Raw genomic sequence first — 24,457 nt, 5'->3', positions numbered from 1 at the left:
TTACCCAAAACCAATCTGATCACTATGGGCATCCTGTGGGAAAGAGCTCCTGTGTTATTTACACAGTGGGCTGATGGGTATTGGATAAAGACCAACAGGGGAGGCCAACGGTGTGGGTGTAATGGTTCCTCCCCTTTTAAGGAAACACAAATAATCTTACCACAAAAAAGGGGTTTGGAAATGTAACTTGCCGTCCAGTTAATATCTCCAATGTAGGAAGCCAATGGTGGGTTTGTAGTGGTCCCTATGGCGAGTGTAATTTGAACGGCACAATTAGAAATGCCCCCACTTGTACCCAATCAGGAGGATGGGATGCCCCCCTAGGGGCATATGAACTGTTTGGAAAAGCAGGCTTAAATATCCCAGGAATCCCCTTAAGAAACAGTCCTTATTCGGCCCTACAGGGTCACTATTTTGTATGTGGCCGAAAGGCTTACAAGGTGCTGCCAGCCAACTGGACAGGTAGCTGTTATATAGCTCATGGAGTTCCTCATCTTTCCATAACTGCCACGCTGCCCAAAGGAAAGATTAGAAATGCCCGAGACACCTCTGTTGAGTCACGAGAAAAGACCCTGCGGCGACTGACTACGGCATTAGAGGGCAATATGAAGAATCCCCTCACAACCGAGAAGCTGGTAGGGTGCTCTGTACTGGGAATAGCGCCACTGTTTACCAGGCCAGCCATGACAGGCATAGGCCGCTATACTGTAAGGCTGCAGATGGTACTTGAGAAAGTGGCCTTAGAGTTAGAGGAGTCGGTTAGTGATTTAGGGTCAGCAGTAAAAACATTAAATAAAGAGGTACAGCAGCTCAGGACGTTTTCCCTCCAAAACAGGCTGGCTTTGGACTATCTCTTGGCATCCCAAGGAGGGGTTTGTGCCCTTATCGGGCCCCGATGTTGTGTATATGTAAATGATAGCAGTTATGAGATCTATGAAAAGGTGGTACAGGCTGAGGCCCATGCCCGAGCCGTAGCACAGGTTGCCTATACTGCCCCAGAGAACGATTGGTTGCAAACCTTGTTTTCAGGCTGGGGTTTGTCGTCTTGGCTTGGTGGTTTATTTAGCCTGCTATTGAGACTTCTCTTTCCTGTATTGCTTGTATTACTGGTATTATGCTGTGCGGTATCATGTGTCAGGGCCCTTTTGCAAAAGTTAATGTCATTCTCTTCAGGGCTATCACAAAGTGCTTATGCAAAGTCATATTGTAAAGAAATAAGTAGCCCAAGTGAGAAAACTCAGAGCCAAGGCTGTTGAGTGTTCTCAAAGGGGGGAGTTGTTGGGAACACTGGGGCATGGCCACTAGGTAACTCGAGGGGATGGAAGACCACAAGTGTCGATGAAGCCCCCTCGCACTAGGCCCCGGTGTCCTTGCCCCCCCCCCCCGCCTGGAGGCACACACAGCAGTTATGCTGAGAATCTGCAACAGTATGTTGCAGAGTCAGACTGCCTGAAACTAAGCAAGGCCAAACAGGGGAGATATGGAAGAACAATGCTGAATAAAGCAGCTTTATGTATAGTTTAACAAATGATACAGAGAATCAGGGAACTAGCTGGGAACTGGATTGGCTGGCTCTATGGATACTTGGAGCAGCTTGCTATTGGATAAGTATGCTGGAAAAAAGGATGTATAAAAGCCTGTGTAATTTCCTGCTCTGTGGTGCAGGATTTGAGATTCAAACCTCCCTGTACCTTTTTGAAGCTTCATATAAACTTTTCTGCTTCTCCACCCCGTTGTGATTATTGGGTGCAGCACACCGGGTAACGAACCAACTCAAGCTGTTGTTCAGCCTCTCAGCACTGGGTGCCGGCAACACCATTATGGCAGTTCTAATGTTCAACAAAAAGTACAATAGATTTTTGTCTTTGAGAAGGATGTTACTTGAGAGAGTATACTGCCTTTATTGAATATTTGTGAATCAAGTTCTACACACAAGCAATGGCATGCATAAAAACACTAAGGGCCGGATTGAGAGGCAAAATAGAAGTTGCAGAAGGCAATCACCACTGGTGGATTGAATGAAAAAAAAGTTTTGAGAGCAGGCCAGAAATTCAGTCCTGCTGGAAGTCAGATGATCCAGCAGAATAAACTTCTACTCTGAAAATAAGAAGAAAATTTTAGAATTAACATTCCAAATGAGAAATCACAGTAAAAAACATAGCCAGTGCAATACTAGAAACAGCTGTCATTGCTAAAACTAGACTGCTGCATATTTTCAATGAGTACTTGTTGGTAAAATATAAATTAAATAGCCCAATGACATGCATCTGCAGAATAACAAAGCTAAATGATAATGTGTTAAGAGTAATTCAGGGAATCCCAGCAGCAGACAAGACAAATTTGTGAACTGCTCTGAGACGTTATGCAGCCAGATACACGGATAAGGGATTCTTTTTGTTTCCGTAAAATATTTCACTGAATTAAGTCTCCAGAGCACCTCAGTAGGTTACATCAGACAGAGAGGAGCTGCAGTGACTAGGGGTTGCCTCTGCCTTTAACAACCCAGCCCTGGGAAGCTCATTCTGAGGTGCTGTCTGTGGGAGAGGAAATAAAAAAGCCCCTCTGCCCCCCCCCGCCCACACCCTATTTTTGCAAACCCTGGTGTCTCAGTTCACCAAGGTTAGTGTTACCGCCTCTGTCCCTGCCTGTGATGGGATTTTGCCCTCTGGCACCGTCTAGCAGCGCCTTTCCCCTGGGCTTAACCCCAGCTCCTTTCCCCCCATCCCTGATTTTGACCCTCAGTCCCTATCCTAACCCTGCCTCCAGCTGCTTGACACCCCGACCCCAACCAGTCAATTTCTGCCCCCTCCTCAGATCCTGGCCACCTCTCTCCTCAGATTTGTCCCCTTTGCCCCCTTTGAACACCTGTAAATAGCAGTCCACAAAATCGGATGCCAAGCACGGGCAGGGTGAAGGGATGTCACGGAACATGCTCAGTTCATGTGAGCATGCTCAGTACACCCGAAGTAGCATGTTCTTACAGGGAGCAGTTTCCGATACTGTCCCAGCACGGCAGTGGTGCTAGTCCCTGCCCACCCTTGCTCTTCGTGGCTCCTGGAAACGGATGGCAAGTCCCTGTGGCTCCTGGGCAACGGGTGGCCGCATGCTGCCCTGCCCCGAGCGCTGACTCCACAGCTCCTATTGGCTGAAATTCCAGCCGAATGAGAGCTGCGGGGGCTGTGCCTGTGGGCAGTGGAGCACAGAGTCCCCCTGGGCACCCCGCCTAGGAGCTGCTGCCAGAGGGATGTGCCAGTAACTTTCAGGAGCTGCCTGAGGTAAGCACTGATCCCCCTGCCCCCTCCTGCACCCCACACCCTGCACCCCATGCGCCCTCCTGCACGCAAACTCCCTCCCTGAGCCCACACCCCACATGCCCTCCCGCACCCAAACCCCTTCCCCCGCCTGGTGAAAGTGAGCAAGGGTGCAGGAAAGTGAGCGACAGACGGAGGTGGGATGGAGTGAGCAGGGGCGTGACCTCAGAGAAGAGGCATGACAGGGGCATGGCCTCAGGGAAGTGGCAGGGCAAGGGTCTTTGGGTTTGTGCCATTAGAGAGTTGGCAACCCTATTGAGCAGGCATGTGGAAGCCCTGGCTGTGCCAGAAGGGCGCGTCCAGAGCGCAGCCCGCAGCTCACTGGGCACCAGCCTGCAAAGGCACAGTACCACCCGAACGTCAGGGAGGCCATATCCATGCGAGCGCAGTTTGTGCCTGCTTGGGGGCCCTTTGACTGTTCTGCCCGGGGGCCTGGGCACCCCCTTTGGCAAGGTGCCCTGAATGGGACCCATACAGCCCACTCCAAAGGCCAGCCCTGAGTCAACGTCACGGTTCATATGGGGGTCAGAAGGCCAGAAATAAAGAGAAAAGTCTGAGTTTTGAAAGTGAAAGCAGTTTAATGGGGTGGCTTAATTAATAATTTGTACATTAACTGTGCACATATGCATTCATGTGCATTTGTATATATCTTTCACTACATTGCTTTACTTTGACAGCTTTGCATTTCCATTTAGATGGACTTAATATTTACATGAACAATCCATCGCATCTTGTATTTAGCTGTGACCCCAAGAGCACCTTTTCCACACCTGAAGAAGAGTTTGTCTCTTTCACAACCACAAGTTGATCCAAGAAAACATATTACCTCCCCCATCCTTGTCTATTACCAGAAACACATCTGCCCAACATCATGTAGTGGGTTTTTCTTAACATAATCAGTATTTTCATGTATGTGGGTGGTCCAAAATTCAGGCAACAATCCATGAAAACTGAAGATGAAGCTTCTTACTATATAGGGGAGATTAGATGCCCCAATGTCCTTTTGGCACTGGACTTGATTAACCTAACTCTGATTACATTGTTGTAGCAAATTTCAATATATGGGGGATTTTTCCTCCCTGAACATTTCTTACATTCCATTTTTCCCTCTAAGTTTATCTTAAACCCATCTCCTCCTGCCCCAAAACCCAACGCATTCATTTTTCTGAATTATTTACAAATCCACAGACCCTGGAGGGAGAGTTGTGGATCCCAGGAACTGGGGGAGATGTTACCTCTACCCCAAAATGTGGCTTGCATAGAAGCAGCTCCATGTGCAGAATCACAGAACTGGTCATTAGGGCTGGATGGAAATAAATCAATAAACAATTCCTCTCCCCCTGTTTCTGCCCTCCGGAAAAAGAAAAGAAAAAAGAAAAACAAAACATTTTCAGTTCTTCAGTAGAAGCCCCCAAATCATCGTCAAAAAATATTCAACCTCCCCAGCCCTAAATACAGATCACTAAAAATGTTCATCAAAATCTTACACTAAAATTCTTGTTTTTTAGTTGGTGGGTTTTTTTAGAACAACCCCCTCCCCACCCCTCCAACCAAATGCATAAATTAACAAACACAGTCTGGTTTTGTAAGCAGGAAAACCACTTTTTTTCAGGGTGTCCAATAACAAAAGAAAAATTCACACACAAAACCAACCAATGGACAAACAAAAAAGCCCCCCTCCGAACCAAAAAACAAGTCCCCTCCCCGAAGTTATTGGCTTTTCACCCCCTACAATGAAAGTTTGAAAAATTTCATTGGAAATTTTTCCCCAAAATCCCCATCTTAACAATAAAAGATACCATTGTGATCATGTAGTCTGACCACCTGTATAATGCAGGCCGGAGAATTGGCCCCAAAATAATTCCTAACCCTTGGAAATCAAAGGTTAATTATTCTCACTGCTAAAAATGTACACCTCATTTCCCATCTGAATTTGTCTCATTTCAATGTTCAGCCATTGGATCGTGATTGATCTTTGTCTGCTAGACTGAAGAGCCCGTTATTAAATATTGGTAGATACTTATAGAGAGATTTGTAGACTTATAGACTGGGATCAAGCCACTCCTTAACCTGCTCATTGTTAAGCAAAATAGACTCTCTGAGTCTATCACAACAAGGCCGGTTTTCTAACTGTAGCCATATTGGGATCCAGGAAGTGCTAAAGGATTTCCCCCCCCCAGCCTAAGGGGGTGTCCACAGGACCTGGAAAACCAAATAATTACGGGGGACAACTAATGAACAACAGGGACAGGAGTGTGGTCAAAGGGTCAAACTAAGGGAACCAGACGGGGACACAGAGCAGAGAACCCCTGACAGCGCCCATTGCTCCTCAAAGGCGTCAAGGGAGTCAGTGGACGCCGCCCAAAGGAACTCTGCCTGGAGGCGTGAACGGACGGACGATCGGAAATAGGCCCCACAGTCACAGGAGACTCCATCGGCCAACCTCCTCACCCTGGTTTTATAGATGGTCACTTTAGCTAGGGGCAGGAGGAGGTTGACCAGGAGGTCCTGCGACTTAGTGGGGCCACGGACAGGGAGTGCATAGATAAGGAGGTGAGGGGAAAAGTGCAACTAAAATCTTAACAAAATATTCGTGAGGAGCCAGAATACGGGCTGCAGCCTGGCGCACTCCAGGTAGACGTGCGACAGGGTTTCCCTCACGCCGCAAAAGGGCAGGTGTCCGGGATTGGGGTGAACCGCACCAAGTACACACCCGTGCTCATGGCCCCGTGAAGGAGCCTCCAACTGATATCGTTGGCAGGCCTTGGGACCAAAGTGGAATATAGGCCGGCCCACCCTCTAGAACTGTCCACTTTGTGTCAGGACAGGACACGAGGGTGAGGACGTGAAGCGTGTGGAGCACGAGCGTGTATAGATGTTTCCTTAGCACGGTCTGAAAAAGGACCGGCTGCAGCTTGTGTAGCCGGTTCACGGTGAAGGGGCAGGGGGGTTGGTTGGGTCCACGGGGCAGGGGCACAATGAAAAGGTCTGGAGGACCTGGGGTGGAGGGTGGGCAGGGCGCGCCCTCCCTAACTGTGTGAGCACCCACTCCATCCCTGAAGGGGTTGGAAAAACCCTGCAGAGGGCTGGGGAAAGAAGTAAAACCCTGGCTGACTGGGGGAAGTGGTGGCAGCTGGGGGCCATGCCCCAGTCAGGGCCCAGATGGCTCTATAAAGGTTGTGAGCCAGAAGCCCAGGGAGAGTCTCTCTCTGCCTAGAGAGAGAAGGGTCTGCCTGCAGGGGCTTAACCAAGGACCTAGTTTGGAGCAGGGCTGGGGGAAGGCCAAGGGAGCCAGGGAGCTCTGGCCTAGGAAAGCCCCAGGCTGCAGGTCTGGTAAGGTCTATTAGGTATGGGGGTTGCAGGGACAGCTATGGGTAGGCAGAGGCAGCAGGTCCAAACCCCCTCGCCTGTGATGAGTGGCTTATACTGCAGTCTGGCCCAGGGAGTGGGGGCTGCCTAGTGACTGGCAGGAGCCTATGGCTGAGGTGAGGTGGGGATAGTGAGTGGGGGGGTTCCCCTGGGAAGGGGAGACCCAAAACTGTGGGGGGTGCTATCAGGGGGCAGCACCCAAGACAAGGGCACGGGGGTCCAGGAGGGACATGGGGGCCAGGGGTGGCGAGACACCGGCCTGAAGGAGACACTCCAGAGTCTGGATGCTAATTCCCTGAGACGAACAGCAGGAGATGCTGCCGGGTGAGTCTGAACCCCGTGACACTAACCCTTTAATCCAGGGGTTCTCAAACTGGGGGTCATGACCCCTCAGGGATTATTATGTGGGGATCACAAGCCACCCAGGTCTGAAGGCAGCGCTGCCGCCAGCAGCAGCGCAGAAGTGAGGGTGGCAATGGGGTGTGACGTCTGCTGTGAAAAGGGATATTGGCAACGTTTCTTCATGCCCCCAGCATTGAACAGTAACTATTAAAAAAACCTTCTCTGCTTATAACAAGAATTCCATAATCCACCAGGATCACATTAACCCATTTGTCTGCAGCATGGCACGGGGAGCCCCTGTTCAGCTGATTATCCAGGCAACTGGCTGAAATGACTCCGCGGTAGAAAGAAGCATAAAGATTGGCTGGAAAATAGCCCCAAATTGCAGACGGGTTGCATGGAGATTTGAAAATAGATTTAACCATTGCAATAGCTTTCTTGGCTCAGGACAAACCCACAAGACTATTGGATCAGGACCACCAGACCACGGCCCCATCGCTCCCAACCCGATGGCCCAGGCAAGATACTTCAGCCATCCCCACCTTGCATTTCTCAGCTTTTATGGTCAGCCCAGCCCCTGGAGTCGGTCCAGCACTTGTCTAACCTGGGACACGTGGTCCTCCCAGGTCTGGCTAGAGACACAGATGTCCTCAATATACGCCACGGCAAAACTTTCCATCCCCCTCAGCTCCACAACATAGTTTATCTCATTTAGCTGCTTGACAACCTTGAAAGGGCCCTTCCAGGAGGCCTGTAGTTTGTTCTTTCTCACGGGGATGAGAACCATCACCTGATACCAGGTGGCATAGGCAGGTAGCCCGTGCCACATGGTCATACCAGACTTTCTGCTACTTATGGGCTCTGGCCAGATTCTCCCTGGCCAGGCCCATGAGTTCAGCAAGTCTCTCTCGGAAGATCAGGACATACTCCACCACTGACTCTCCATCGGGAGTGGCCTTCCCCTCCCATTTGTCTCTAATCAGGTCCAGGGGGCCCCTTACCCTCCTTCCATATAACAGTTCGAAAGGGGAAAATCCGGTAGACTCCTGGGGCACCTCCCTGTACGCGAACAGCAGGTGAGGTAAGTACTTGTCCCAATCCTGCGGGTGCTGGTTCATAAAGGTTTTCAGCGTCATCTTTAGTGTCCCATTGAACCTCTCCACCAGCCCATTGGACTGGGTAAGCTGAGGCCCATAAGCTGAGGCCCAGTTGTGCCGGACTCCACATTTCTCCCACAAGCACCGGAGCAGGGCCGACATGAAGTTGGATCCTTGGTCTGTCAAGACTTCCTTGGGGAACCCCATTCGGCTGAAAATGGTCAGGAGCGCATCTGCCATGGTGTCTGCTTCAATGGAAGCTAAGGGCACTGCCTTGGGGTAGCGGGTGATGAAATCTACCACCACCAGAATGTATTTCTTCCCTAACCGGGTTGTCTTGCTGAGAGGCCCCACGATGTCCATGGCCACCTTCTGGAAAGGCTCCTCTATGATGTGCAAAAGTCTCAAAGCCGCTTTCCCCTTGTCCCGGGCCTTTCCCACCCTCTGACAGGGGTCACAGGATCGGCAATACTGCCGGACCGTGGTAAAGACCCCGGGCCAGTAAAAGTTCTGTAGCAACCTCTGCCGGGTGCGCCGGATTCCCTGGTGCCCTGAGAGAGGGATGTCATGGGCCAGATACGGGAGTTTGCGACGATACTTCTGGGGGACCACCAGATACCTCCTGATCCCACAGGACTCCACTTCACTTGGGGGAGCCCATTCTCAATACAGGAACCCCTTCTCCCACAGGAACCTCTCCTGGCAACCTCTCCTCATGGTCCGTACCACTCTGAGGTCGGCCATGTCCCTGAGCTTCTGCGAGGAGGGATCTTTCCTCAGCTCGGCCTGGAACTCAGCGGCTGGGGAAGGGATGGGGCCCGGTTCCCCCTCAGTGGCCAGGTCTGAGGCCTCAGCCTCTCTGAGCTGTGCCCCTCGGTGCTCCCTCCCCATCAGGGTAGGGTCCTGCGCCTCCAGTGTGGTACCCTCCCCGAGGTCAGGGCGCAGTGCCCCTCGCCGGCTCTGGCTATGGGTCACCACCAGGGTGTTCTGGGGCTTGCTTGGCCAGTGTTCCAGGTCTCCCCGATCAAAACCACAGTGGGCAAATGGTGGTGCACCCCACAGCCTTGGGGCCCTCCTTGGCCCCCCATTTCAGGTGTACCCCTGCCACGGGCACTTTGAATGGGGTCCCGCCCACCCCCATCTGGGTCAGGTAGGTGTTGGGCACCACCCGATCTGGGGCCACCACCTCAGGCCGGACCAGCGTCACCTCCGTGCCCGTATCCCAGTATCCATTGATCTTCCTCCCATCCACCTCCAGGGGAACAAGGACGTACAGCCCCATGACCACCCTGTAAACCGAGAATCCTGAGTCCAGCGCATCCAGCCTTCTGGCGGAGCTGGCCTGGGGTACTCTTCCCTCCTGAGCAGGTGGTAAGTTGGCAGCCCCCCTTGCCTAGGCCGTCTACCCCTTGTCCAGCTGAGTCCCTACTCAGTTAACTCTGGGTAGGTTGTGTCTGCTCAGTCTGTCCCTGAGCCTGGGGCACTGGGTCCGTACGTGGCCTCTCTGGCCACCGTGATAACAGCTCAGGTCACGTTGGTCCCCTCGAGTGGGTCAGAGGGGTCCGACGCCAGGCATTCCCCTTGGGAGGGGGTTCTCCATATTTCCCAACTGGGAGGTCCCATGGTGACACTATAGCTGCATTCTAGGGGGGGGGCCTGTTCTTTTGGGACTCCTCCCTGCTACCCCCGACCGACTGTTCACAAACTCGTCGGCCAGCTGTCCTGCGTGCTGTGGGTTGTCTAGCTTTTTGTCCACCAACCATAGCCTCAGGTCGGAAGGGCACCGTTCATACAGTTGCTCCGGTACGATTAGATCAAGCAGGTCCTCTTAACTTGGGCCCCAACTGTCCACTTTTGGGTATATCCCTGCATCCTGTTGACCAGTTGTAGGTATGTGACCTCAGCCATTTTACGCTGACTCCGGAACCTTTTCCGGTACATCTCAGGGGCCAGTCCAACCTCATGGAGCAGGGCCTTTTTGAACAGTTCATAGTCCCCTGCCTCCGCCCATCATTCGGCTGTACACCTCCATGGCTTTGGGGGTCCAGTAAGGGTGTGAGAAACTGGAGCCTGTCTGCAGGGTCAACCCTGTGCATCTAGCAGGCATACTCAAAGGCCATCAGTAAGCTATCTATGTCCTCCCCCTCCTTCTGCTGGGCCAGGAAGCACTTATCAAAGCTCCTTGCAGTCTTGGGTCCCCACCTCACTCACCCCACTGCTCCTCAGCCTGGCCAGCTCCAGCTCATGCTGACGTTGCCTCTCCTTCTCCTCCTGCTCATCCTGACATTGTTTTTCATGATCCTCCAACTCCCTCATTTTCATCTCCTTCTCCCATTCCAGCCGCCTCTGCTCCAGGGCTGGGGAGCTCCGCCAGGAGGATTCCCTGCTGGCTGCTGGGGTCAGGGTGCCCTCGGTATTCACTGGGCTTCCCCTAACCCCTCCCCTAGGCATAGGTAGGAAGGATCCCGGGATGTCCTCGGCAGCAGTCTGACCCCTCCCAGCCCGGTCAGGCCCCTGCGTCCACCGCGCAGCTTCCCTCAGGGACAGGGATCGGGTCATCCAGGCGATCCTTCTCTTCCAGCTAGGCAATCAGCTGTTCCTTGGTGGACCTCCCAATGCGCAGCGCCCTCTGCCTGCACAGCTCCAACAGGTCCCTCTTAAGGCGTTGACCATACATCTCCCTGCTGGCCACTCGCTGGCCTGGGCAGCTTTCCACGGTTTCCAGGAAGAACCCTGAGGGTGCCAGTCCTTCTCGAGGTCACCACGTCTTTGCCAGGGTAGAGCAGCAGACTCCTCCACCCCTGGGACCGCTTGCTGCAGTCCCCTGTTACTGCAGAAGTCCTTCTCTCTGGTCACACACTCCCAGGGGTTAACCGCCCCCACCCCTGCCAAAATCATCTCTCTCTGAGTCTTCAGCACGCCTGGTCCCCGTCAATCCCCCTTCGTTTTACTGCTCCCCAGTCACTTACCGCAGGAAGTGCCGTTCACGGGATATACTATAGTAGTACAGGTTTCAGAGTAGCAGCCGTGTTAGTCTGTATTCCCAAAAAGAAAAGGAGGACTTGTGACATCTTAGAGACTAACCAATTTATTAGTCTCTATGGTGCCACTAGTACTCTTTTTCTTTTATATTACTATAGTAGATCCCAGCGCTACCACCAGTTGTCACAGAGTGTGGGGGAGTTCGGGCCCTGCACCCCTCTTCCTGGGATTCACCGTGAATCTCAGCCAGCCAGTAAAGCGGAAGGTTTATTGGACAATGAGAACAACAGCTAAAACAGAGCTTGTGGGTACAACCAGGACCCCTCAGTCAAGTTCTTCTGAGGGACAGGGAACTTACACCCCAGCCCTGGAGTTCCCTGCATTCCACCACCCAGCCCAAAACTGAAACCATCCCCCCCCAGCAGGCTCCCTCCTGCAGCCTTTGTCCACTTGCCTGGGCAGAGGTGTTACCTCCCTCTCCCCCTCCTGGCTCAGGTGACAGGCTCTCAGGTCTCCCATCCCCAGTGAAACTCCCCTGCCACATTCCCAGGTCAACACTCCCCCTTCCCTGCTGTGTCACATCTCCCTGCTCCTGGCTGCGTCACACATCTCCACTACCCTCATCCCTGCTCCCCAAACCCCATCCCCGCTGCCCCTCATCCCTGTTCCCGAAAACCTCATCCCCGCTTCCCAAATCCCATCTCTACTGCTAGCCCCATCCCAGCTCCCCAGACCCAATCCCCACTGTCCCCCATCCCTGGTCCCCAAATCACATCCCTGGTCCACTGCTGTCCATCCCTGGTCCCCAGATCGTATCGCTGCTTCTCCCCCATCGCTGCTCCCCAAACTACATTGCCCAGGACCCCATTCCCCAGGCCACCGTCTCTGCTCCTCCACCTGCATCCCTGCTACCCCACATCCCTTCTCCCCAAACCCCATGCCTGCTGTTAACCCCATCCCATTCCTACTGCTCTCCAAACCCCATCCCTGCTGTGATGGTCCCCCAAGGTGCAATCTGGAATGGGAGTGCCACTGAACCCTCCGGCATCCCAGCCTGGGCTCCCTCACTCACTGTGATGCTGTGACAAGCTTACACAGGCAGCGCATACGCATCTGCAATTACATGAAGGCTTTTCCTCAGCCCCTCATTAACGAACATTGGAGAGATTGCAACCAGGTAACCCCGCCAGCTCCACAACCTAGGACCCCAGAGCTGTACCCTCTGGCCCTGGTCAAAAGTCCGACCAGTAAATCTATTTTCCAGTCCGCCCCTCCCTCAATGAGGAGAAGACAATGCACCAGCCCCTGTTCCTGAGCTGATTTCCCTTTGTACTTCAAACAACACACAGTTTTAGGTAAAATATATAAAACTGATTTATTAACTATTGAACGATAAGTTTTAAGGGATTATAAGCAGTGAACATACGATCACCAAAGAAATGAAACAAAGGCGCAATCTAAGGTTTATGAACTAGATAGGATTTGAATCAAGCAGTGTCTCACCCTGTTAGATGGTACAACCAGTCCACCAAGCTTCCACACACAGACAGGCTTTCTCCTTTCCCACATGAGACCCTTTGTTCCTAAGCTGTTTCCAGGTGTTGTTTTGCCGGGAGAGTGTGGCCCAGTGGTGTTGTCACTTCCCCCTTTCGTATTTCTTCCTTGTGAAGGGAACTTCTTTGTTTCAGGCCAAGCCCCCAATGTAGTTTGGGGAAATACAGGCACTAAATGGAGTCCAGAGTCACCTGATCGGCTCACATGCCCTTGCAGGCTTCCATGAGTCCCAGCAGCCATTACTCAGACCCTGACTGATGCGGCCCCAGGTGAGGGGAAGCTTTGCCCACGGCCCGGAGACTGCGGTGACCAGCCATTACCTTGGCTAGCCCCTGCACAAGGTGCTGCCTGGGTGGAAACCAACGTTGTGGGTCTCACTCAGCGTCAAAGACATTTGAAATACAGACGCATAATCAAGATTCAGCTCTCCAGGTACAAAAATGATCCATGCACATGACTAGGATAATGATAGTCAGCAAACCATCACTTTTCCATAGACACCACACGTGACATGTTTTGTACAAGATGCATCATAATGTTGGTGACACAGGGCACTGCTATAGGTAGCTCGGGAAGGTGGAAGACCACGAGGGTCGAGGAAGCCCTCTTGATCTAGGCCCAGGCAAACTAAAGCCCCTCTGCTCCTTGAACTTTCTGTGACCCGGCACAACTATGAGGAAGGCAGCAGACAGACAGACAGGTTTGCTCACGGCTCGCCAGCCAAGGCCAGCTTTGGCCTGGGAAACGTATAGATAAGGCAGAAATGTTTAGCTAAAACCAGTAACAAATAGAACCAAATAAGGCAAGGCTCGGGCAATGCTACTGAAAAACACAACTGGCTGCTTTAGCTGATTGGCTACGGTATTGTACGGGGCAACAAGGAATTGATTGCATAAGCGTGTGTAGTGAAATAGGCAAAGGTGTAAAATGTATTCTGGAATCTGTATGCAGGGCTGCAGGATTTGAGACAGCCCAGTCTCCCTGCTCCCTATTTGAAGCTTTGAATAAATCTCCCTGCTTCTCCACCCCGTTGTGGTCATTGGCGCGACGCATACCGGGCAACAAACCCAGCTGTTGCTTGCCTCCGGCACCCTGTGCCAGCAACAGTTCTTGGCGCCCAATGTGGGGCATCGAGGCTGCTATTCAGCCTTGCCCAGATCCCTCCTGGTGGTCGACGGATTGCGGCGACAACCAACGCCCAGCACGCATCAGGAGGCCTCAGAAGAGAAGCGATTTGCTCGACCCTGGAGGGCACAATAGTGCAAAGCACCTCTATAGTGGAGAAGCAACTGCAGGCGACGGTGGGGAACCGGTCCCTTGGAAAACTTCGGAACAGTCCAGTGTTCTGGGCTTTCTCTGTTAAGACCTGGGGACACCCAGAGTCATCTGGGAATATGGGACCGGGACAGAGTACTACAGGCAGGGCTCAGAGCATGGCCCGAGAATGCATTCTATCAAACTGGAAGGTGTTTGGATCGGATTCAATGACAAAAGGCAAATTAAAAAGGTTTTGTACAGTAGACTGGCCTCAATATCGGCTAGAGGACCAGGAACAGTGGCCACGGGGAGGGTCAGTCATTTATAATACAATCTTCCAATTAGTTCTGTTTTGTCAGCGAATGGGTAAATGGAATGAACATCTATATGCACAAGCGTTTATGGCTTTAAGAGATAGAACAGACATTCTACAGAGATGTAATTTGACTCCAACAGGACCGGTACTAGCTAACGTTAGCCCCGAGGCACCCCCCCCCAATGTTGTAATGGCAGATTTGGTGTCCCCTTCGGCCCCCACACACCCCCACCTTATAAGGGTAGGATGCCTCTGGTTACAGAGATTGCCCCCTCGGTGGGACTCTATCCTTTGATTACCGAGACTGTTGTGGCTCACCCAGGGGCCCTTGCAGTTGAACCCTCAGCTCTGCAAGGCCCAGAATGGAGCCAGTGGGAAGACCAGGTGTACCGCTGAGTGTGAGCAGCAGGGGTCCCAGGAAAGGCCACCCACAAAACCCAAGTCAAGATTCAGCTCATGCCAGGGAAGGGCCCAGTGCAAATCAGGCAGTATCCAATGAAGACGGAAGCCAGAGAAGGTCTGCAGGAGACGATAGATCGGTTCCTTACATACGGCATCCTGCGAGAATGCCAGTCAGCCTGGAAAACTCCCTTCCTGCCTGTACAAAAGCCTGATGGCATGTATCGATTGGTACAGGACCTAGGGGCAGTAAATGAATGGTTTAAGACTCTTCACCCCCTTGTCCCAAACCCGTATACACTACTGGCTTCTATAGGGGGACAGTATACCCATTTTTCGATTCTTGATCTGAAAGACGCTTTCTTTACCATTCCAGTTGACACCCCCCCTCTCAAGAGATCTTCTCCTTCGAGTGGGAGGACCAGAAAAGGATTAAAAAGCAATTTTGCTGGACAGTGTTGACCCAGGGATTTAAAAATTCCCCCACCCTCTTCGGCCAGGCTTTGGCCAGGTACCTGGAGGACAATAAGGGGAGGCCCTCCTTCTGAGATATGTAAAAGATTTCTTACTGCCCACTGTGGGCCTATTCCCCCTGCCGTGAAACCAGCGTGAGCCTCCTGAACCATATTCGCTTCCGGGGATATCGGGTCGCACGGAGAAAGTCTCAAATCGCCCTCCCAGAAGTGTGGTACCTAAAGTTTCACGTATGGCAAGGGGAGCACCAGCTTTCAAATGAAAGAAAGGAAGCTATCTGTCAAGTCCCTACCCCAAGCATTTGTAAATGGCTCAGGGCCTTTCTGTGTATGGGGTTTTTTTTGTGCAGGATCTGGATCCTAGAGTTTGGACTATGGGCTAAACTGTTATATGACTGTATCAAGGGAACGGATCACGACCCCTTTCACTGGTCCCCAGAAGCCAACAGGGCATTTAAAATCCTAAAAAGGAAGCTGATGGAAGCTCCAGCCCTGTGTTGCCGGCACCCAGTGCCAGAGGCGAACAACAGCAGGGGTTCATTACCCAGTGTGCGTCACCCAATAATTACAACGGGGTGGAGAAGCAGAAGTTTATTTGCAGCTGCAAACAAGGGACAGGGAGACTAGAATCTCAAATCCTGCACATCAGAACACACACTTTCATCTTTCTTAATGCTACTACACGTCAGCCAATCAAAGCTTTGCACAAATACTCTGCCTTCCTTATATGTGTTACAACAATGTTTATTTCCTGCAACCTCGAACAAGCATTCCTAGCAACTTAAACAACCAGCACATCCTGTCTGGCCTTGTAGCGCTCTCTCTCCTGTTATCTTTAACTTGGCGTCAGCAAACCTTACACTGTAGGGCATTATCTGCGGCTGGAACACTGTTTTAAGAGCAAAAGAGCTTACTCAAACCAGCCAGGCCCGAGTTCTATTAACGGGGGGGGGGTGAGGAGAAGCCCTTAGTCCTACAGTAGGGAGACTTCCTCGACCCTTATGGCCCTTAACTAGTGGCCATGCCCTGGTTAGTGGCCATGGTTAGGGCATGGGGCATGGTTAGGGCATGGTTAGTGGCCATGCCCTCCAACAATTCCCTTCTTTGAGAATACTTATTTTTGTTGCTTGAGTCTTTTTATTTGCTTACTAGCGGGCTACACATAAAATTACATTTTTCAAAGCTATGTATAATAAGCATTTTTACACAGGAACACATACAACACAGTAAACATAACATGATTGATACTGGGGGAAAAAACAAATAATAGGCTAAACAATCCACTTAGCCACGGAGAAAGACCCCCAACCAGAAAATAAAGAGCCTAGCCGATCCTTCCCAGTTTGCTGATGATGCCCTTTGCCAGCTGCTGTAGGCGTTGTAAATCAGCTTCTAGGGATGGCCCTGCTTTTGTTATATTAAAGCAACACATGCGTGCAAACTGCTGGCATAGGTGACCATGACGTAGAAGCAAATAGTCCACAGCCAGCCTGTTCTGTAGCATCCCCTGATGTACTTCCCCTAACTCATGTGGGACAGCTGAGGGTAAGTTAATGGCCTTTGCCACCGTGCAGGCAAGGTGCTTTACTGCGTGATAATTATGCACGACAAGCCCTAAAGAAAGCAACTAAAGAAAAGATAGCAACTAAAGAAAAAGCCAGAGCTGCTGCCTCACTCTCTGAGAAGGTTACCTCTGACCTACAGGTGGAATCAAGCGTCCCTTTTATGACGGGCAGATTACTGCGGAGGGTATGGAAAAATTAATGGGGCCACGCAACCAAGAGAGCAGGGACCCCCCCCAAAACTATTGGCCGGGACATAGGAATATGCATGACTGCCACATATAAGGAACCACCCTGCTGGCAATTTTATGTGCCCGTAGGCAAAGGAGACTTCCACACTGTTATTACATTTAAGTTTTTCGTTGGTGAGGTTTTCCCCATCATTGGTGAGTAGCAATTACAAACCTCATACAAGGGTTGTATTGGCTAGGCAATAAGAAAACATGGAGGCATCTAACTTATACTGGGCAAATCCAAGGGTATATAATTCAGTATAAATGTTTATTTATAGTTTTTAACAGGGAATAATGCTGAACCAGGGTTGGGGCTGCACATACACCAATAAAACAAGTCTCCATGATTGCACCCACTGAAAATGTATTTGGCAAACAAAACGACGTTGCATTCACTGCACTCTGGGCAAGTGCCAGCCAGGTATTTACGGGTACAATGGCTGAAACAGCAGTACCGATTAGGCACATGGCCAAGAGGGGGAATAAAATATACCCTCCCTTCTATTTTTCTGCCTTCCCGGCGGGCTGCCGTTTAAATAGTAATTTTAGTCCAAGATTCTTAGTAGAGGGGGCTGAATGCAGAGTCCACCTTTCAGCCGGGGGAGTTGACACCGCTTTCAGCCGGGTATAATGAATCCAATTCTTGTGTCCCTCGACATTGCTGCCGTGTGGGAGACCAGCAGGACGGTATAGAGTTCCGTCCACTTTTGCTGGATGGGCTCGTCTTTCCAGGTACGTACGAGCACTGAATCACCAGGCTGCAGTGAGTGGATGGGCGACTCCAAGGGTAGAGGCTGGGAATTCTTAGTATACTTGTGAAGAAACGAAAGAACAGGTGACAGGGAACACATATACTGAGACCGAAACGCATTTTCAAATTCCCACTCTTCCCTTGACACAACCGGTGTACCATTTCTAGGCCATGCTCTTTCAGACATAATGTCAAAGAGACTGAGCTTTAATCTACCCTTTGGGAGAGCACGGATGCGGAGCAGAACTAGGGGCAAGGCATCAGGCCACCATAGGGAGGAGGCCTCCTGGCACACTTTCGAGAGATGTCGCTTAAGGGTCTGATTGGTCCGCTCCACTACCCCACTGTCTTGCGGTCTCCAGGGTGTATGGCGTTTCCAGGGAATTTGTAAGGCGTCTGAGCTGCTTTGGACGATTTTTGACATGAAGTGTGTTTCATTGTCAGATTCCATCCACTGGGGAAGTCCAAAGCGAGGAATAATCTTCTTAACAAACTTGAGACCCACTGTCCTGGCAGCGCAATTGCGACTTGGAAAGGCTTCCGGCCATCCGCTGAATCTATTCACCATGACAAGGAGATACTTGAACCCTTGGGTCTGGGGAAACTTAGTAAAGTTTACTTGACACACCCGTCCGGGGCCTGGAGTGGGTTTCAGGACGTTGGTGGCACTGGGTGTCCTGGTCGGGGGTTATTTTTTTTGACAGACTAGGCATTTTTCCTGTACCTGGGCAGCCAGGGGTCTGAGTCTGGAGGTAATAAACTACTTTCCCATTAGTTGGATAAGTGCCTCCCTGCCAGCATGAGTGGTTTGATGTAGTTTCTGTAATACTGGCAGCATTAGGCCCTTTGGTAAGAGGACTTTCCCTTCCGGGGAATGGCGCCATCCCTCCTTTTCCTGGAGACCCAGTTTGTCAGCTAGCTGTTTCTTCTCCCCAGAGTACTGAGGGGTCGGGAGCTCCCCCACTGATGGGCTAAGGGCATACATATAGATGTTCTCAGTCTGAGTATGATATCAGTGTGGCAGCATGCTTCGCCTCTCTATCTGCCCTGGCATTACCCCTGGTTACATCTTGATCCTCCCTCTGATTTCCCTGAGTTCTATTAAGGGGGGTTGAAAAGAAGCCCTTAGGCTTACAGTAGGGAAACTGCCTCGACCCTTATGGCCTTCCATCCCCTCGCCATGCCCTGGGATCTCCAACACCTGGGTCTGCAGGGTCTCTGTAAGCCATTTCAATTTTATATACATGAACGAAAAGGGATGGCCCTGGGAGTACTAACCCAGTTGTTGGGGACCCGGAAACGTCCCATGGCTTATTTTTCCAAGCAACTGGATCAGGTTGCGAACGGTTGGCCGACATGTTTACGGGCGGTTGCGGCTACTGCCCTAGTGCTGCAGGAAGCCGAGACGCTAACATTGGGAGGGCGTATGCAAATCTATACTCCCCATATGGTCCGAGCCCTGCTGGACACCAAGGGTGGGCTCTGGCTCACCCAGGCTCGAATAGCTCGGTATCAGGCTAAGCTGTTAGAGAACCCCGAGGTCACGCTGCAGTCTTGCCCCACCGTTAATCCAGCCAAACTATTGCCAGAAATAGAAGAAAAGGAACACGACTGTTTACAAATCATCGATTCTCAATACTGCAGCTGCCAGGACATCAAAGGATCAGCCGCTTCCAAAGGCAGATTATGATGGTACACTGATGGTAGCAGCATTGTCATGGACTGGCAAAGGAGGGCGGGTTATGCTGTCGTGACCCTCCATGATACCGTAGAGGCCGAGAGGTTGCCCACCGGGACCTCCGCTCAACTGGCTGAGCTAGTAGCCCTGACCTGTGCGCTCGAAGTATCAAAGGGAAAGCGGGTCAATATTTTCACCCATTCAAAGTAGGCCTTTGGTGTGCTGCATGCTCATGCTGGCCTGTGGAAGCAAGGGGAATGCTAATGGCCCAAGTTTCCCCAGTCAACTACGGGTCCCAAATTCTCCGGGTCCTGGAAGCCATACAATTCCCCTCGGAAGTAGCGGTGGTGCACTGTAGAGCCCAATGCCAGGGCGGACAGAGAAGTCAAGCATGCCGCCACCTCGACTCCACTGGAAGCTGAGAATGCCCATATGCATATCCTTATCCCATCATTGGGGAAGCATCCGATCCCTCAGTACTCGGGGAAAGAGAGGAAAGTAGCTGACAAACTCGGTTTTAAGGATGGCTTCATGCCCCGGAAGGGAAGAGCCTCCGACCGAAGGGCTTGATTCGGCCAGTACTTCAGCAGCTACACCAAACTACTCACTCTGGCAGAGAGACCCTTAACCAGCTAATGGGAAAATACTTCTTGACTTCTGGACTCCGACCCCCGGCTACCCAGGTACAAGCTGACTGTTTAGACTGCCAAAATAATAAGCCCCGGCCAGGACATCCAGTAACACCAGCTACCCTGGAACCCACTCCAGGCTCCAGACTGGTGTGGCAAATAAATTTCACCGAGTTTCCCCGAACTCAAGGGCTCAGATAGCGCCTCGTCTTGGTGGACCGATTCAGCGGATGGCCTGAAGCCTTCCCTTACCGTAATTGCACTATTAAAACAGTGGCCCTCAAATTCGTTAAGGAAATTATTTCGCCTTCGCAGTTCCCCAATGGATGGAATCTGACAATGGGATGCACTTCACATCAAAAATCATTCAAAACATCTGAATGGCATCTGAATGCCTTACAGATCCCTTGGAAACTCCATAGGCCATGGAGACCGCAGGCCAGTGGTGTAGTCGAACACACCAATCAAACCCTTAACAGACACCTGTCAAAAGTGGGCCTCCCTGCGATGGCCCGATACTCTGCCCATTGTCCTGCTCCGGGTCCGCGCTCTCCCGAAGGGTAGATTATGTTTGGAACTTATGTTTGGAAAGGCATGGCCTATGAATGGGACACAGGTTCTGGCACGGGAGTGGGAAACTGGGTGTGGTTTTTTTTGTCTCAGTACATGTGCTCTCTGTCTGCTGGTCTCTCCTCTCTCCACAGGTATACCAATGACTTGCAGCCTCTTCCATTGGATGCCCCTGTCCACTCCTTGCAGCCAGATGACTCCCTGCTTGTTTGTACCTGGAAGGACGAGTCTCTCCAAGAGAAGGGGAAGGGACCCCACACCGTCCTGTTGGTGTCTCACACGGCGGCAAAGGTCGAGGGACACAAAAACTGGATCCATCACTCTCGCCTGAAGGCGGTGCCTACTCCTCTACCAGCGGAACAGTGGACCGTCCAGTCCATGACCACGTCACCGTCCGATGATCTTGGACTCAAATTAGTGTTTAAAAAGAGATAAGCACGGGGGGGCTACAAGGGCATATACAGCATGAGGTCCCTCATAGTCGGTGTCATTTGCCTAGAAGAGATGGATGGGAACGGTTAAGTTGAATGTTATGAGACCCTCAAAATCACCTTTGTCCGTGAATTTAATATTTCCAACTGCTGGATATGTTCCCAAATCCCCTACCACGCTCCTGCCCCATTGGCCTCCTTTGTTATCGTCAGGAAGCCACTGCTAATCATACCTGCTTTGCTGATAATAGTACCTGTCAGTATTCTTTGTCCCCGTCCTCAAATACCAGTAGTCCTCTACGTAATAGTGCTTGCCAAGATACAGGCAAAGGGCTTCAATATTACACCCCCCCTTGGAAGCCACAGCCGACAAATTGGGCTACAATGGCAAGGTAGCCAATGGACAGTCCTTTTATGTCTGTAGTAACTCAGCCTGTAAATGGCTACCCCACCCACTGGCACGGAAGCTGTTATATGGGATACCTTACCCGTCCCCTTCTGGTCATGGTCCACCTCCCGTCTCGTCGTCCCCGTCATCCGCGGTCCCTATATGCCCCCCCGAACCTATTAGTGAGGAAGACAGATTCGGTATGATCCTTCTCCCACCATATGGGGGTGGGTAGATTGGTCAAACTCTATCGCCAGCTCTGTGTATTCCGCACCAAGATCGCCAATGACACCTGGGCCTTAGAGAGAAGCCTCAACACGGAACTTTATCAAGTCCGGTTGTTGTCCCTGCAAAACCGCTAGGCCCTAGATTACCTTTTGGCTGCACAGGGCGGGGTAGGTGCCAAGATTGGGCTGAATGCTGTACGTATGTCCCAGAAGATTCACAGGATATTAACAATCACATCCTGTCAGCCGAACACACGCTTAACCAGTGGAAAGCCCAGGAACTAGAGCTCACTATTTTTGACTTCCTCTGGGGAAGGCTGCCTGACCTGGGCGGGAGGCATTGTTCGTCTCCTGGTCACAGGTGCCGTGTTGTGTATTATCATATTCTTCTTGCTTGCCTGTTGTAAAGCACTCATATATAAAATATGTGACTCCCACCCCACAGGCACCCCATTATATCCTCTTGTGGAGGATTCTAACTCCTCAGCGCTTAATCACTTATTTCCTTGGAATATGAGAAAATTCAGTTGCATGCTTGTTGAGTGTTCTCAAAGGAGGGAGTTGGTGACGCTGGGCACTACACAAGGTAACTCGGGAGGGTGGAAGAAGCCCTCTTGCTCTAGGCCCAGGCAAACTGAAACCCCTCTGCTCCTTAAACTTTCTGTGACCCGGCACAACTATGAGGAAGCTAGCATACAAACAGACAGGTTTGCTCACCGCTCGCCAGCCAAGGCCAGCTTTGGCCTGGGAAACGTGTAAGATAAGGCAGAAATGTTTAGCAAAAAAAACAGTAATAGAATCAAATAAGGCTCGGGCAATGCTACTGAGGAAAAACACAACTGGCCGCATTAGCTGATTGGCTACTGTATTGTAAGGGGCAAAAGGAAATTGGTTGCCTAAGCTTGTGTAGTGAAGTGGGCAAAGGTATAAAATGTATACTGGAATCTGTATGCAGGGCTGCAGGATTTGAGACAGCCCAGTCTCCCTGCTCCCTATTTGAAGCTTTGAATAAATCTCCCTGCTTCTCCACCCTGTTGTGGTCATTGGCGTGACGGACACCGGGCAACAAACCCGGCTGTGCCGGCAACAATAATGATATTATTACCATATCAGAATCCTATCACTATAGTGAATATGGGGTGCAGCACGCCACAGTATTTTCTGACACCCCACTCCAGCCCAAAGGAGAAGTTCTGTTAATATTTCCTGACTAGCTCGAACCAAAACATTTCCTCCCATGGCTCCTGTGGTAGAAAGAGCCATGAGGTCTTGTATAAGAGGCCCAGTATGAGGCCCGAGGACTAAGGTGGTCGTCAGGCCCGGCTGATATAAAGCAAAGTGAGCAAAAATCGGGCTGTGAGAGGTCAGGCCTGTATAAAATATGCCCGCAGGTCTTCGCAAGACAAGAGTTGCTATTGCAAAACCACACGCATGAGACGTACGAGGCACGGGATATTTACGCATTCCAGAAGGATGGTATGAGAACACCCTAGTAATGAGTAGGGTAAAAATACTCTCCCAGAAGAAAACAAGGACACAATGGCTTCTCCTGAAGATAACGTCAGATGAGAGCGTGCGCGAGAGAGATGTTTTTATCGAATGAGCATGTACAAGGGAATATAAGAACAGCGAAACTGGGGCAGACCACTCCGTGAAGCCCAGTGTCCTCTCTTCCGACAGAGGTTCATGCCAGGCCCCCCCCCCCCCCAGAGGGAATGAAAAAACAGGTAACCATCAAGTGATCCATCCCCTGTCGCCCATTCCCGGCTTCTGGCAAACAGAGGCTAGGGACAACATGCCTTCCCAGCCTCGCTAATGCTGTGAGTGCGGGAACCTTCACGCCGCACAGGAGAGACACCTATGAATGCTGCGAGTGCGGGAAAACCTTTGCGCAACAGTCACACCTTATTAGGCATCAAAGAACCCACGGAAGTGGGAGACCCTAGGAATGCTGATAGACGAGCCCTTATTAATCATCAGAGAAGCGAACCAGGACAGATACCCTAGGAATGTTGTGAGTGTGGGAAAAACTTCATTTTCCACTCAGACCTTAGGAGACACCAGAAGACACCTGAAGAGCCACACGAGATAGACACCAATTGCCACCAACCAGTTGATTGAGCGGCTCCGGGGCGGGGAGGGAGTTTCCGCACACTGCTTCTGCCCGTAATCACGGTCCACACAGCTACCATTGGCCAGGAATAGGGACCTCTGGCCAATGGAAGCTTGGGGGGGGGGTGCCTGCAGATAGAAGGAGCGTGTAGAGTCACGTGTCCCCCGCCTCCTCTCGCAAGGGCCGCAGAGATGCGTTGGCCCCTTCCGAGAGCAGCATGAGGTCGGGGCAGGCAGGGAGCCCTGAGCCCCCTCCCGGAGCCAGCACCCGAAACCTTCTCCTACATCCTGAACCCCTGCCCCAGACTTAACTCCCCGCCTAGAGTCAGCACCATATACCGTCCTGCATCCCAACACCCTGTCCCACCCCTGATCTTCCTCTCAAAGCAGCACCTTGAACCCCAACACTCTGCCTCAGCCCGGAGCCCCTCCCATCCAAACACCTTCCCCGAGCTTGTATCCCTCACCCACTCGTGCACCCCTGCCCCAGGCTCAGCCGAGAGCCCGCACCGCTCCTGAAGCCCAACCTCCTGCCGCAGCTTGGTGAAAGAGAATGACACACAACTGAATAACAATGAGGCAGCGCAGAGTTAAGCGGGTTTCAGTGGCTAAGAGGACAATGCAATGGGAAAATCTGTGGTCCTGTCTGAGTCAGCAGATATAACCTGCTCTAGAACTTCAGTCTGTCTGAAACGGAAAATGACTTACACCTCTCTGATATGTTGATTCTTTTTCTCTTTCCTCAAAGTTGGTTGGTCACACAGCTAGATATTAGT

Source organism: Lepidochelys kempii, chromosome 28 (genome assembly GCF_965140265.1).
Source record: "Lepidochelys kempii isolate rLepKem1 chromosome 28, rLepKem1.hap2, whole genome shotgun sequence".
Lineage (NCBI taxonomy): Eukaryota > Metazoa > Chordata > Testudines > Cheloniidae > Lepidochelys > Lepidochelys kempii.
The sequence above is the reverse complement of the archived record's forward strand: the minus strand, read 5'-3'. Positions refer to the sequence as shown.